At 39.3% G+C, this 13,950-nt stretch overlaps 1 protein-coding gene across 2 annotated transcripts in view; it reads right to left on the minus strand.

Annotated features, from left to right (window-relative positions):
* IMPG1 (interphotoreceptor matrix proteoglycan 1) overlaps nt 1–13,950 on the minus strand; it is a 161,307-nt gene that overhangs the window by 70,662 nt on the left and 76,695 nt on the right. The window lies entirely within an intron of this gene.

Here is a 13,950-nt window from a genome sequence, read left to right on the forward strand (position 1 = left end):
TTTGCATTTCTCTGATGGCCAGTGACGATGAGCATTTTTTCACGTGTCTGTTGGCTGTATAAATGTCTTCTCTTGAGAAGTGTCTGCTCATATCCTTTGCCTACTTTTTGATGGGGTTGTTTGATTTTTTCTTGTAAATTTGTTTAAGTTCTTTGTAGATTCTTGATATTAGCCCTTTGGTGTTCTCACCAAAATGATTTTCTATGGGATACCACTGAAAATATTCAGCCCCTTAGAGCAACGTGGAAATCATGAGTGAAACTTATAAGAAAGATAGCAGATTACAGGTACACAGCACAATAGCAGTCTGGCTTTGTCTAACTTAAAAGATGAACCTGCTTCCTTTAACTAGTTCTGCTTGCCTCCTTTCCCTGAACTAGCAGGTCCTCTTTCCCACCTTAGGTTCTTCGTGAAACATTACTCTTTTAAATCGATTCTTCCAGGGAAATGCCCAAGTTGCAGTTCCAGTTTCCTTTTCAAGAAGCCACTGTGTCCCCAGCATTGATGTTTGTGTCTTTCATGGATGTCTTGCTCAGTACCCCTCACTACTGGTCTACCTCCAAGGTCTTAAGCCTTGTTCAACCCTCTTCTGTTGCCCTTCACACCCAATGATTGAAATAAATATTTCCCACCATTAAAAGGCCCTTTTAGCAATTTCAGTTTTGTTCTGTCTCACTTTTCCTTCCTCTGGTCTTCTACCTCCTTACCACTGCCAGTTCTCTCAGCTGTAATGTTTCTGGCATTTTTTTTTCCTTTTTAGAAACGAGGTCTCACACTGTTGCCCAGGCTGGAGTGCAATGGCACGATCATAGCTCACTGCATTCTCCAACTCCTGGGCTCAAGTGATCCTCCTGCCTCAGCCCCATGAGTAGTAATTACAGGAATGTGCCACTGGCTAATTTTTGTTTCTCGAATACTGTAAAGCATCATGTACAACTACATCTATTTAAATTTAACACACATGAGATGCTTAAAACAAAAAGGGAGGCACATAATTTGCTTCCTTTGAGATACTCTGGCTTTCCAAGTTGAAGAAATTTACTGAAAGATCATTCAAGAATGTCCCAGATATACAGTCTGACAAAATTATTGCAAACTCTCATGAAAAGCCCTTAAATCAATGGCAAACTTGCTATCCCATAGAATGAAGATTGGTTTGAGGATCTACAGAGATATATTTTCTTAAACTCTAAGCATATGCAGATATTTGCCGGGCATGGTGGCTCACACCTGTAATCCCAGCACTTTGGGAGGCTGAGGTGGGCAGATCACTTGAGGCCAAGAGTTTGAGACCAGCCTGGCCAACATGGTGAAACCCTGTCTCTACTAAAAATACAAAAATGAGCTGGGCGTGGTGGTGTGTGCCTGTAATCCCAGCTACTAAGGAGGCTGAGGCAGGAGAACCTCTTGAACCCATGAGGTGGAGGCTGCAGTGAGCTGAGATCAAGCCACTGCACTCCGGCCTAGGTGCCACAGCGAGACTTGGTCTCAAAAATAAAATAAAATAAATATATGTAGATCTTGTGTTCTTAGCACACACCCAAAACAGGTAACTATGTGAAGAGATAGAATGTTAATTAGCTTGACTGTAGTAATAAGTTTACTATATATATGTTTATTAATGCATTATGTTGTTACCTTATATATGATTTATGAAATGAACCAAAAAACAATAAACATATGGTCATTCAAAGCAAATAAACAAACTTACAAATACAAATAGATGTATTCATTCACTTCTCTGAAAATGCTTTCATTTGTTTCATCCCTATCAATGAAGTTTGCCGAGTTTTGGAAATGCTGACTTTAGATGATATTTAGTAAGCATATTATTAAAATTCTGTGGATTAGCACTTGTTCCAGCATTTCAAATAGCATAAAGCTCCTGCTAAAACACATTATCTGGCAAGGATTTTACTTAACCTGACAATACAGAGAACGGGCCAACTAGCAATGAAGAGTTATTTTTCTATCTCATTCATTGCCGTGGAAGAAAAATAGAAGAAGCTGAAAATCCTCTTATCTTTTGGTTTACTCGGTAGTCAAAATGTTAAATTCCCTCTGAGATTGATGGGACCTATTTAAAGATGAAAATCTCATTTTCCCAGGCCAGGCATGGTGGTTCACATCTATAATCCCCATATTTTGGGAGGCTGAGGCAGGAGGGTTGCTTGAGCCCAGGAGTTTGGGAACAGCCTGAGCAACATTAAGAAACCCCACCTCTACACACACACACACAGACACACACACACACACACACACACACAATCTCATTTTCCTGCCTTTTACATATTTAAGGTCAGATGGATGATGTGACCTGTCCCTTTGAGCAGAAGTGCATAACAATTCCAGAAGGTTGCTCAGTTGCCTGTGTAGACTCCCCTTCTATAAACTGACAACTGCACGCAACTTGCAATCTACTGACACCTTCACAAATGCTGTTTCACTTTTTTAAAATGTAAAAACTGAAGGAGATTATTCACGGGGGTTTCTATCCTTGCCCCCCAATCCATTACAGATATTCTTTTTATTTCTACCTTAGGACTTTGAAGATGTCACTTTCCCTCAATGTAAGAACTACTTCTCTGATTAAAATGCTGATCACATTGTATATCTGTACTAATGCAGTTCCCTACAATGGAACCCAAGGTGACATTTCTTCCTCATAGTCTCACAGGTGGCTTTGTCTGTGCTTGGTTATTCTCTGGCCTCAAACCATTTGCATGAAGGATGCTTCTCACTTTCTGTAAAAATGGACGCAGTGGCTCACGCCTGTAATCCCAGCACTTTGGGAGGCCGAGGTAGGCAGATCAAGAGGTCAGGAGATTGAGACTATCCTGGTAACACGGTGAAACCCCATTTCTACTAAAAATACAAAAATTTAGTTGGGCATGGTGGCACGCGCCTGCAGTCCCAGCTACTCAGGAGGCTGAGGCAGGAGAATTGCTTGAACCCGGGAGGCGGAGGTTGCAGTGAGCCAAGATTGCACCATTGCATTCCAGCCTGGGTGACAGAGCAAGACTCTGCCTCAGAAAAAAAAAAAAAAAGGCAAAAGAGGCAGACACACCTGACTTCTCACCCTAACTGTGATGTTACCTCATTTGAGTCCAGATAAGGGAACATGATACAGAAACCCTTGTAGCTATGAAAACACCATGTCTCGATCACTTGAGAAGTGATTAATGGGAGAATGGAAAATTCTGGAACTGGTTAGATGCCACTTTGACCACCACCTAACCTATGCCAGCCCCCTTCTGAACAACCTTCTCTCTATTCTCATTCCATTATTGAGTGCATATTTCCTGTCCTCTCTTCTTCTGCTCCAAGCTCCTTCCAGTTCCTCAAGAATGGACACCTATTACCATTAATGACAAACACGTCTTTTACATTATAATTAAGAGCATCCTGTCAGGCAAACCTGCTTTCTCTTTGCACCAGACAGATTGTTGAATTGTGACTTGATTTTGTCTGTTCCAGTTCTGTCTTTGCATATATGGTGCTGACATAACGTATAAGGCACCCTGTTTTTTTCCGACTATGCTGAGCTCATTCAAGACATACTGTGATGATTAATTTGATGTGTCAACTTGGCTAGGGCACAGTACCCAGATATTATTGTATATGTTTCTGTGAAGGTATTTTAAAAGATGAGATTAACATTTAAATCAGTGGACTCTGACTAAAGCAGATTACCCTACATAATGTGAGTGGGCCTCATCCAATTAGCTAAAGGCCTCAATAGGAAAAAGACTAATGTCTGCAGAGGAAAAGGGAATTCTGCCAGCAGATGGCCTTCAGACTATTGACTGCAACAAGAACTGCATCAAAGTGCAACTTTCCCTGGTTTTCCAGCCTGCCACCTGCAGGCTTTGAACTTTCAGATTTTGAACTTGCCAGCCTCCACAGTAATATGAGTCAACTCCTTAAATAAACCTCTCTCTCCCTCTCTCTCTTTCTCATTGTGTTCCATTCCAGCATGAAATTCAACAGCATGTGTTCGACTCCAGCATGAAAAGAAATTTGGTGTCTCATGTATAACATAGGTGACCATGGGGGTGTTTCATTTCACGGTGATCCAGACTCTTTGACCTATCCTTCTCCATCCACCATTATCCAAAGTAGTCCCTGTTTTATTTTACTTTTTAAATAAAATATCTCTTGTATCATCTTCCTTTCTTCCTTTGCATCCATGCCCCCAAAGCTTCACACCAAATACAGAACAAAATCCTCCACTTTCCTACTTTTCACCTACCAAGCTGTGGGCAGACGAACTTTCCCTAAGCCCCATTTTCATTACCACCCTCATTTTCTGAAAGCCCAGAACAAACTCCTTTTTCTGACTTTTGAGGCCCTGCTTGATATATATTCTTCCCCTACTTATTTCTCAGCATTCTTCCTTGAAACTCACTCCGATCTCTGAGCTTTGCTTATGAAACTTACTATACTTGGAGGGTCATCTCCTCTCTCTTCACGAAAGTCCTTTATACCCTTCTCAACCCAAGCAAAGCTCCATGAGTGCTTTCTTTGGTATCTCTGCTTCTCACTGTTTTTCTCCTCTTCTGAACTAAAATAATTATGTACCTCGGTTTAGTCTACGTAAAGTTAAAGTAGTATTTATATTTTATACATAACATCTTACATTGTTCACTATTTCATATGTGTAGGTCTTGAATAAAGGAAATAGATGGGAAGCGTACCGAGGTCTCTTGTGAACTTAATCTTCCTTTTCAGAGCCAGACTTTGTGCTTGTTGAACAAAGAATAGTAAATGTTGAAGTTCTGGTGTTGTTAATTAGTTATTAACAACTATTAGTTGTTAATAGTTCTTAATATGCAATTTCAATTTACCCCCAAATTTAGGCCTTGGAAACATCACAGACATATGTAATGGGGCATTGTTATTTAAATTGGGATTGCATCTTTGACAGCTGTCATAACAGAATACCATAGATCAATGACTCAAACAATGGATATTTATTTCTCACAACTCAGGAGGCCATGAAGTCCAAGATCAAGGCACCAGAAAAACCAGTGTCTAGTGAGGTCACTCTTCTTAGTTTGTAGGCAGCTGTCCTCTAGTTGTATCCCTACACGGCGGAAAAGGAGAGAGAGAAAGAGAGAGAGAAAGGGAGACAGAGGGAGAGAAAAGGAGAGAGAGAGAGAGAGAAAGAGACAGAGAGAGAAAGGGAGAGAGAAATCATCCCTTTTTTGTCTCTTCTTATAAGGGCTCGGCCCTCATGACCTAATTACTTCCCAAAGGCTCTTACCTTTGACCTAATTACGTTCCAAATACCATCACAGTGGGGATTTAGGTCTTTCTTCCTTAAGTCTTACAGTAACCTTTCTCAAAAAACGTTCTCAACTTTCCACACATGATAACTGAGTGATATATTTTTAAGATTTAAGATTTTTGTTAAAATAGTCACAATGGCTTAATTTTGAAAAGCTTTTAAAAGTTTATTCAAGCAGGGCTGTTCGCCTTGTCATTAGAGCTGTTTACTACTGAGGAATGATCAGGGAATAGCCCTCAATAGGTTTATCCTAACTGTTTCAGTGCCAGCAAGTGTGAAAGCAAACAGAACCAAGCCAGCTTCTAGGTAGTCTGTGAGGGGCTGCAGAGCTCTGTGGCATGATGCAAGCCTCTCCTCCTGGCCTGAGCTGCTGTGTGCTGGTTTTCTGGCACTGGTGAGGTGCTAGCACTTCAGCTAGAGTTAGTAGGATACAAATACCACTCCTGCAGTGTGTTAGGGTCCACTTGGAGAAACAAGAAGGGGTAGAATACAGATGCTAAATCCAAAGTGAAAAATATGACAAACACCCAAAACTGAAATTAGGAAACAAAACAAAACAAAAGTCACTGGGCCATTGGAATGAAACCTCTAAATCAGGATGTGTAGGAGGACAAAGCATGCATAGCTGCTTCTAGCTCAATAGATTTAAAGTAATCTGGGTGACAGTTTCCTAAACAAGGTCTCAAATAGAAATCTTGAATCCCTAGAATCATTCCATTTACCTGTTTATCTATTTCCTGTATTTATCAACCTCTGCTTTTCTCTTTTCTGTAAAATACTGGATAGATCAATGAAAAGTACTACTCATAATGGATACTGTATTAGTCTGTTCTCATACTGCTCATAAAGACATACCTGAGACTGGGTAATTTATAAAGGAAAGAGGTTTAATGGACTCACAGTTCCATCATGGCAGAAGGCAAGGAGGACCATGTCACGTCTTACATGGATGACGGCAGGCAAAGAGAGAGAGCTTGGGCAGGGGAACTCCTTTTTATAAAACCATCAGAGTTTGTGAGATTTATTCACTATCACAGAACAGCACGGGAAAGACCCGCCCCCATGATTCAATTACCTCTGGGTGGGTCCCTCCCATGACACATGGGAATTGTGGGAGCCACAGTTCAATATGAGATTTGGGTGGGGATACAGCAAAACCATATTAGATACTTACCAGTCTTTTCCTTTGTGTGGATGTGAGCTAACAAAAATGGATGGAAGCAAAAAACTAACCCTGTCAAAGACCTGAGAACTAGCAAAGGCTAGCATCTCCTAGGATGTGCTCGCTAACCACTGACTAAAAAGAGGTAAGAGGAGGGCAATATTTGAACACCTGAGAGGCACAGCTAAAACCAGTTCACTGACCTGGTACAGAAACTGCAGTCACATATATTACCACTTTCTGTTAATGAGCCTGTACAGACATTGTTCATCAATCAGGCCAGCCTTTCTTGCTGAATCCATTCATGGCTTCAGAATTTATATTGGTTTTAACTTTTAAATACCAATAAAATCAATTCACTTCTGTTCATCTCTCCTTGCATCACCAATGTCCTAGCTATCAACATTTCTAGACTGAATTACCATTAAGCCTCTTCTAATTGATTGCTTGCATTTGCCGACCTCCAGCCAGTTCTCCACAATATAGTCAGAAGGATCTATTTAAACCTAAACTTGAGGTGCCATTATTTTTCTTAAAATATTTTAGTGATTCTTTGCAGGGCTTATAAAGCTCTACGCTTCTAGAGCTTCACCATTTCCTCTCCAACTTCCTGTACTCTAGCTACAATGGATTTCTTCACTTTCCTTCAATGTGCCACACCACTGCCAGCTTCAGCTACTCCCCTCTGCTGAAAATACTCTTCACCACCCCTCCTCAGTTTTTATGTTTTGCCTTCTTGTCATTCAGATCTCAGTTTAAACATTGTTTCCTTAAGAGAATCAATTGGCTATATAGAATTTATAATAAGGAATACTGTGTATTTTATTACTTGTAGATTGTGTTACATATCCTCTGTATCAGCAAAATTTTATAATAAACTTCTCTATGCATATATATTCCACATTGTTTTTAGATTGGCTGTTAAGCATTTACTAGCACACCACTGACGAGCTTCAGTGGTCACAGGGTAATTGGTTGTATTGGTTTCCTTCTTTTCTGCACTTCACTTCTCCATTGCCTTACTGAATTTACTGGTATCATCCCTGAAATAAACTCCTTGTAATTGAGTCCTTGTTTCGGGGTCTGTTTTGGGGGAACCTAAATCATGACAGGCACAAAGCATATTTGCCTTGTTCACCAACTTATCCCCTGTGCCTAATAAGCACAACATAAATATTTGTTGAATGAATAAATGAATGATCACAGCATCCCAGAGAGCCGCTGGTAATTAAGATAATTTATTGAAGTCCTTTTTACTCTGTGGTCTCCTGGAACATAAAGAGTTTGCTTGAATCTGTGGCCTACAGTGCCCCTGGAATTCATCTGTGATGGAGCAGTTTCCCATCTAAAGATGTGCAGAGAATCTACATGGGACCCCTGGGGAAATCAACATGCACTAGTGGCATATGGGGCAAAGCCAGAGAATGGACTTACATGATATAAAGGAGGCGAGAGAGAGAACTCTCCTGAGAAAGAAGAAGGAGAAACAATGGCATCAAGGTGAGATAAAGTCACCAAGAGTTACTGAAAACTGCTTGGTACACACTATTATCTGAATATGTACCTGTATTCATGTGAAGGAGTATCAGCATGGAAGGAAGAGAAAGATGCAATTTCTAACTACAACCACCGTTAACTGCTTTTATCCCTGCATAAGAGGCAGGATTTATCTTAGAAACGGGTGATCTCTGTTCAGTATAATGTTGGAAAGAGATTAAACAGATCACTACTCTTCATAAAAATTGGACTGTAACTTGGGAAAGGAGTTGGGAGCAGCCTGGAAAAAGGGTGGTCATGAGGAGGGCTTTGAGAGAATGAGGGCTTAACATCATGATGCAACAGGGAATGACCAAGATAGCACTGGCTAGGGAGAACTTTCCAGCAAAGGATGTGACTGACATGTCAAGACAGGACAGCTATGTAATAACTTGAGGTTGGCGACTGGGTGGTGCTGCACTATGGCTTCCTCCTGTCCTTATCACCTCAACCCACAATAAAGTTGATCTACTCATAGAAATATCATCTCTGAATGGTGATGAGGAATAATTATGGAAATCTAGACTGTTCACCTTTAGAATGAAGAGGGAGTGAAAGAAAGGAACAGATTCAAAAAGGGAGATGGAATAACATCAGTTCACTAGAGGGCAGAAAACCAGAAAAATTTTCTTGGGAATTGCCAAAATTTGTGGGAGGGTACTGAATTTCCCAAACTGAAATTTGAAGGACATATTAAGTCACCTGACATTTCTAGGCTAAATCTAGAAGTACCAAATTTGAGAGTTGAAAGAACTTCAATTTACTTTTCATCTTTTCCTGGGCATCGTAAAGATTGTATCTAGGGATGAGGTGCAATTGGAAGTCTTAGTTGAATGGCCATTTTTCCTTTTCTTTAGATGACATTTTTCTTGTAGACCTCTCAGAATAATTTTTATAAGCAGTATACTTCTGTTAGGAAAACTTGCTCCCTGGTAAGAAAGAACAGGCAAAAATATTGACCACTGTTGCCTAAACTCAGTTCAGCCATGTTGTTCTTAAAACTCTTTCAAGTCTTACTATTATCCTTTCATCCTAAGGTGGAGCAATTTAAATAACATCTTTGCCAAGCCTTCCTGATTGAGTTAGGAAGTATACATATTTGGGCTGGGAGAGAGGCTTACTGCAAATTTCTTTCCCTGCATACCTACATTTAATCAATGTGGTAGTTGGTACATCACATGAGGTGGAGCTGATTAAAGTTCTTCAGCACTCTCATTTTGATGAAAGTACTTACCAATAAGGGATATTGCCTTACACGTGAGGCTGTCTGTGGAGCTGCGTGGGTACCAGCACAGGGAGGGCACATATCCTCCAGGCATTTACTGTCTGAGATGATAGTACTGATAGGCCCAATAAGGTTGACAGTAGTGACAAATAGTTATGAAACTGCAATTATATGCCAGCCACTGTGCTTAGCACAGGAATTTTTAAAAAAGGAATAAGAACATATCTTTTTACTTCAGGAATTCAGTCTTGGAGGGATTCCAGACATGCATAGCAATACTTTCAATTCTGTGTGGTAAATGTTTGATGGCACTCTAGATGACTTTTTGCTGTAGAATCAGGGAACAGATGGTAATTATAAATCCTTTTCAGGGAGCAGTTGGGGAAAACTTCACAGAGAAAGTAGCATGTTAGCTGAAACTAAAATATGAGTTGGAGGTCATCAAGCTGCAAGAATGGAAGACTATTACAGGCACAGGAAAAAATAACTGTGTAAAGGCACAAGAACATGACAATGAATGACAAATTTTGGCACTGGTGAGTGGTGTGACCAGAATTGATAGCCAAATACTGCTTCTAGAACATTGATTTGGCTCTAAGCTTTTTACTAGACAGATTAAAAAGGGAACTAGATTATTCCAATAAACTCTGACTTTCATGGAGATATTGTAATACAAATTCATTCATTCACTGCTATAATTCCTTTAACATATATTAATTTTTAATATAGCATCTGGCTGGACACTGCCAATATAGGAATGAATAGAGACAGACAGCTGTCCCCGACCACATGGAACATTAGCAGCTTGGTTTTCCATTGAGTTCATTCAATTTGGCTCATGTCACGGATTCCTTTTGACAGAGTCAGAGGCTGAGGTGAGATAAAGAAAAGTTGGAAATGTGCTAATTTTAACATATTACCTAGATGGGCAATAAAAGACAAAACAATGTCCAATAGTACACTAGCTCTGCTTAAAGTTTGCTTCTTCACTTAAAATACTGCAATTTATTAAGAGACCTGGTTTCTATCTTAAATGGAATGTGTTGCAAGTGAAAAAGTCTGTAATTTGGGAGGGAGGACACTAAAGAACTTCTCTCCTGATAGACAAGATGATCATTCTAATCAGCTAAAAGAGAAATGTATTGCCGCCTACACATGTCTAAACCAAACCAAACCACAAAAAATTTTTACCCTGTGAATTGATACTATTTTTGAACAAGTTGGATACATGTCGTGTGGAGGACAGAATATCAAGTTTCTCCTATATGTGGATGACTCATTTTTATGAAATAGAAGTGATCTTTTTGAGATGGAGTCTCGCTCTGTCACCCAGACTGGAGTGTAGTGGCGCGATCTTGGTTCACTGCAACCTCTGCCTCCCGGGTTCAAGCAATTCTCTTGCCTCAGCCTCCTGAATAGCTGAGATTACAGGCATGCAGTACTATGCCCGACTTATTTTTGCATTTTTAGTAGAGACAGGGTTTCACCATGTTGGCCAGGCTGGTCTCGAACTCCTGACCTCAAGGGATCTGCCTGCCTCGACCTCCCGAAGTGCTGGGATTACAGGCATGAGCCACTGCACCCGGCCGATAGGAGTGATCTTAACAGATAACTGGCTCTACAAAAAAGAATGGCTTGGGATCAGCTACTACAAAAAATAGTAATGATAGAAGATCCCACAATTCTATACAACATACCAATTCTTTTAGTGTCCTAGATGCATATTTTGTAAGTACTTTATCTCAGAATTAACTACTAAGTTAAACTGCTGAAGCTGAAAGATTTCTTTGAGTGCTTTAGTGAGATTTTAATGGCCTGGTGGGTGTTTGGTGACACTAACCTTAAAAATTTTCCAGGCTAAAATTATCTCAGTAATACTGTGGTGCAGGATTTTGGAGCCCTAATTTTCATTTTACCTGTACATGGGAAAAAGCCGGAATTGTTTTGAGGGAGGGAAGCTTTGTTCTTGTCCAGAGTGCCCCTGCACTTTTTTTTTGTTTGTTTGTTTTCTGTTTTCCATGTATAACTGTCTTTTTATCAGGAATGTTTCCCAGTTAGGGTTTCCATTTTTCATTAAGATACGTCATTTCTACTCCCATTTGGGCTGATTAGGAAAGCATATGGATATGCTCTTGTCAATATGGAATATTTGCACTCTAGGTCCAGGTCGGCAAATATAACTCTTCTTGCTCAATACAAATCAAAAGCTCAATTATGAGATATAATTTTTATTATAGAGCATTGACTGAAGGTTAGACAGCACAGCTATTCCTCTAAATAATGCAAAATCAATTCTTGAATTAAGGCAGACTGTCAGCACCTAGCCCCTCCTGGAACTTCTGTAATGAACGGGGCTTTGGCATTCATTGCATATGTCCAGGGAGGGCCTTAAAGGAAACACCTGACACTGGTTTTACACAGTAGGAAGGTTCATGTGGACAGGACATGGTGCATTATAATCGAGACTGTCCTCCTTATGAGAATTCATCAGATAAATTTTTCTCTTAAGCAATTACCATGCTGTAAGCATGCAGATCTATATTAGGTGACCAATTGTATTTTCTTCTTTACACAGCCTGTTAAGAAGCTCAGAGTCAAATCATGGACCATCTAAAGCAAACCTACAGAACTCTATGATGTTTATTTTGTATATGATTTTTCCTACAGAGTTATCTTATTTTAATAAATTTATTGATGTGAAACTTATAACACATAAAATTAACTATTTTAAGGTAAATGATTCAGTGGCATTTGTCACATTCACCATGTTGTGTGATCACCACCTCAATCTAGTTCCCAAACACTTCCATTTCACTAAAGGAGTAATCTTTGTTTTATTTTCTCTTCCATTTTTCTTTCCATTCTTTAAAACAAAAATCTTTTTGTATTGATCCATGTCTGTAAATCACTATAAATCTTTTTAAAAATGATGTAGGATTTTAATAAGCAAAATTTAAAAAATTTAATAATAAGCCACACTGCAGGATATGGAGGAGTAGTAGGCAGGGTATGTGAGAAGAACCAAGAAGGAGTCACTTTGTGGAAGCCCAGATGTAAGAGTTTCAAGAGCGGGGTGGTTAACAAGAGCCACGTGCCAGAAATGTCAAATGAAAAGAAGATGGAAATGAGACTGCTAAACTGATCAATTAGGAAGTCATCTGTGACTTTTGTGAAAGCTACATCCCTGCTTTATGTGGTTAGAGGTGAAACCCTGTGGTGATTAGGTGGTGAAATAATAGAGACTCAGAAGCCTAGACAATTTAGAAAAATTGACAGAGTAGTGAAATAGAGAGAGAAGAGGCTGTGGTTTGAGGGCAAAGCAAGTTTGAGGTTATGTTTTTTTTGCAAACGATGGAGATACTTAAGCCAAACATAGTATAATAGATGTAGAAAACTTGAATAACGATCCCGGCTGTGCCACAAGCTATGATATGACCTTGAACAAGGCACTTCACATTTCTAGCCTTGGTTTTCTCATTTGTGAAACATAGAAGCTTAACCAAATTATCTCAAGATTTCTTCCAGCTTTAGTGTTCTATGGTATATTCATGAGTAAAAGGAATGTATAAATAAAATGGAAACAGTAAGGCAATTTGGAAATAAGATAATGCTTTCATCATAGATATACTATTATTTTTATTAATCTACCTGAAATGCTAATTTTATAAGAAAGTTTTATGGTAGAATGAAAGAAAAGTATTCAGTGAGTGCTTAAGATCAATCATTTCACGAAAAGTTTTGATTTGTTTTGTCCAACCAACTCTTAAAATAATTTGGATGCCAAAATAGTGGTTATGTGGATTGTGGTTAATTATAAATGACATAAATTCTTCGATACTTCTCCCATCAAGAGAGAAGGTCTATGTCCCCTCCCTTTGAATCTAGATGGGCTCTGCAGCTGCCTAGCAATTGGAATGTGAGGAAATGATGCTGTTTTTAGGCCCTTAAGATATTAGAATACTGACACTCTGAACTCAGCTACCATGCTGTGGTGAAACCCAAGCAACCCTGTGGAGAGACCTGTGTAGAGAAGAAATGAGGCCCCCAGCCAACAGCTCTGGATGAGCACTGATTTGCCAGCCAGTGAGTGAACCGTTTTGGAAATGGATCTTCAACACCAGTTGAGATATTCCAGCTGACACAACATGGAGCAGAGAAAAGGTGTCCCTGCTGATCCCTGCCCAAATTTCAGATTTATTGGCAAAATAAATGATTATTGTTTTAGATCACTAACTTTAGGGATGGTTGTAATGCAGCAATAAATAACCGTGTCAAGAAGTTAACATTTATTCACTGATAATCATGTAGATGAAATCCAATTTGTATAACTAATTCTGCTATCATACCATATATGTATTCCTGAAATATCTTGCATTCTGTAAAATGGCATACTAATTGTACAGTGTTTATGAGGAAAATACAGTTAAGATAGTGCACTCAAAACTTGTAGAATTTTGTAGAGACCTCTAACTAAAACAATAATAATCTTATTAAATATACCAGTCATCGCAAATCTCCAATGGCATTTGTACTTATAATCACAGCACATTCTTATCAGCCTAGTATCCTGGGGCTTGTGTTTTTTACTTGTAGTTTTACCACAGGGCTCTATAGAGTGGAAAGAATAGGGGTTCTTGGAGCCACGAAATCAGCTACTTTTTGCACTAAAAAAGGCTCTCTGCAAGATTTTTAGTTGTTTTCTTCCCTAATGTCTTCATAGGTTGCTAAATATTTCTC

This window comes from Pongo abelii, chromosome 5 (assembly GCF_028885655.2).
Source record: "Pongo abelii isolate AG06213 chromosome 5, NHGRI_mPonAbe1-v2.0_pri, whole genome shotgun sequence".
NCBI lineage: Eukaryota > Metazoa > Chordata > Mammalia > Primates > Hominidae > Pongo > Pongo abelii.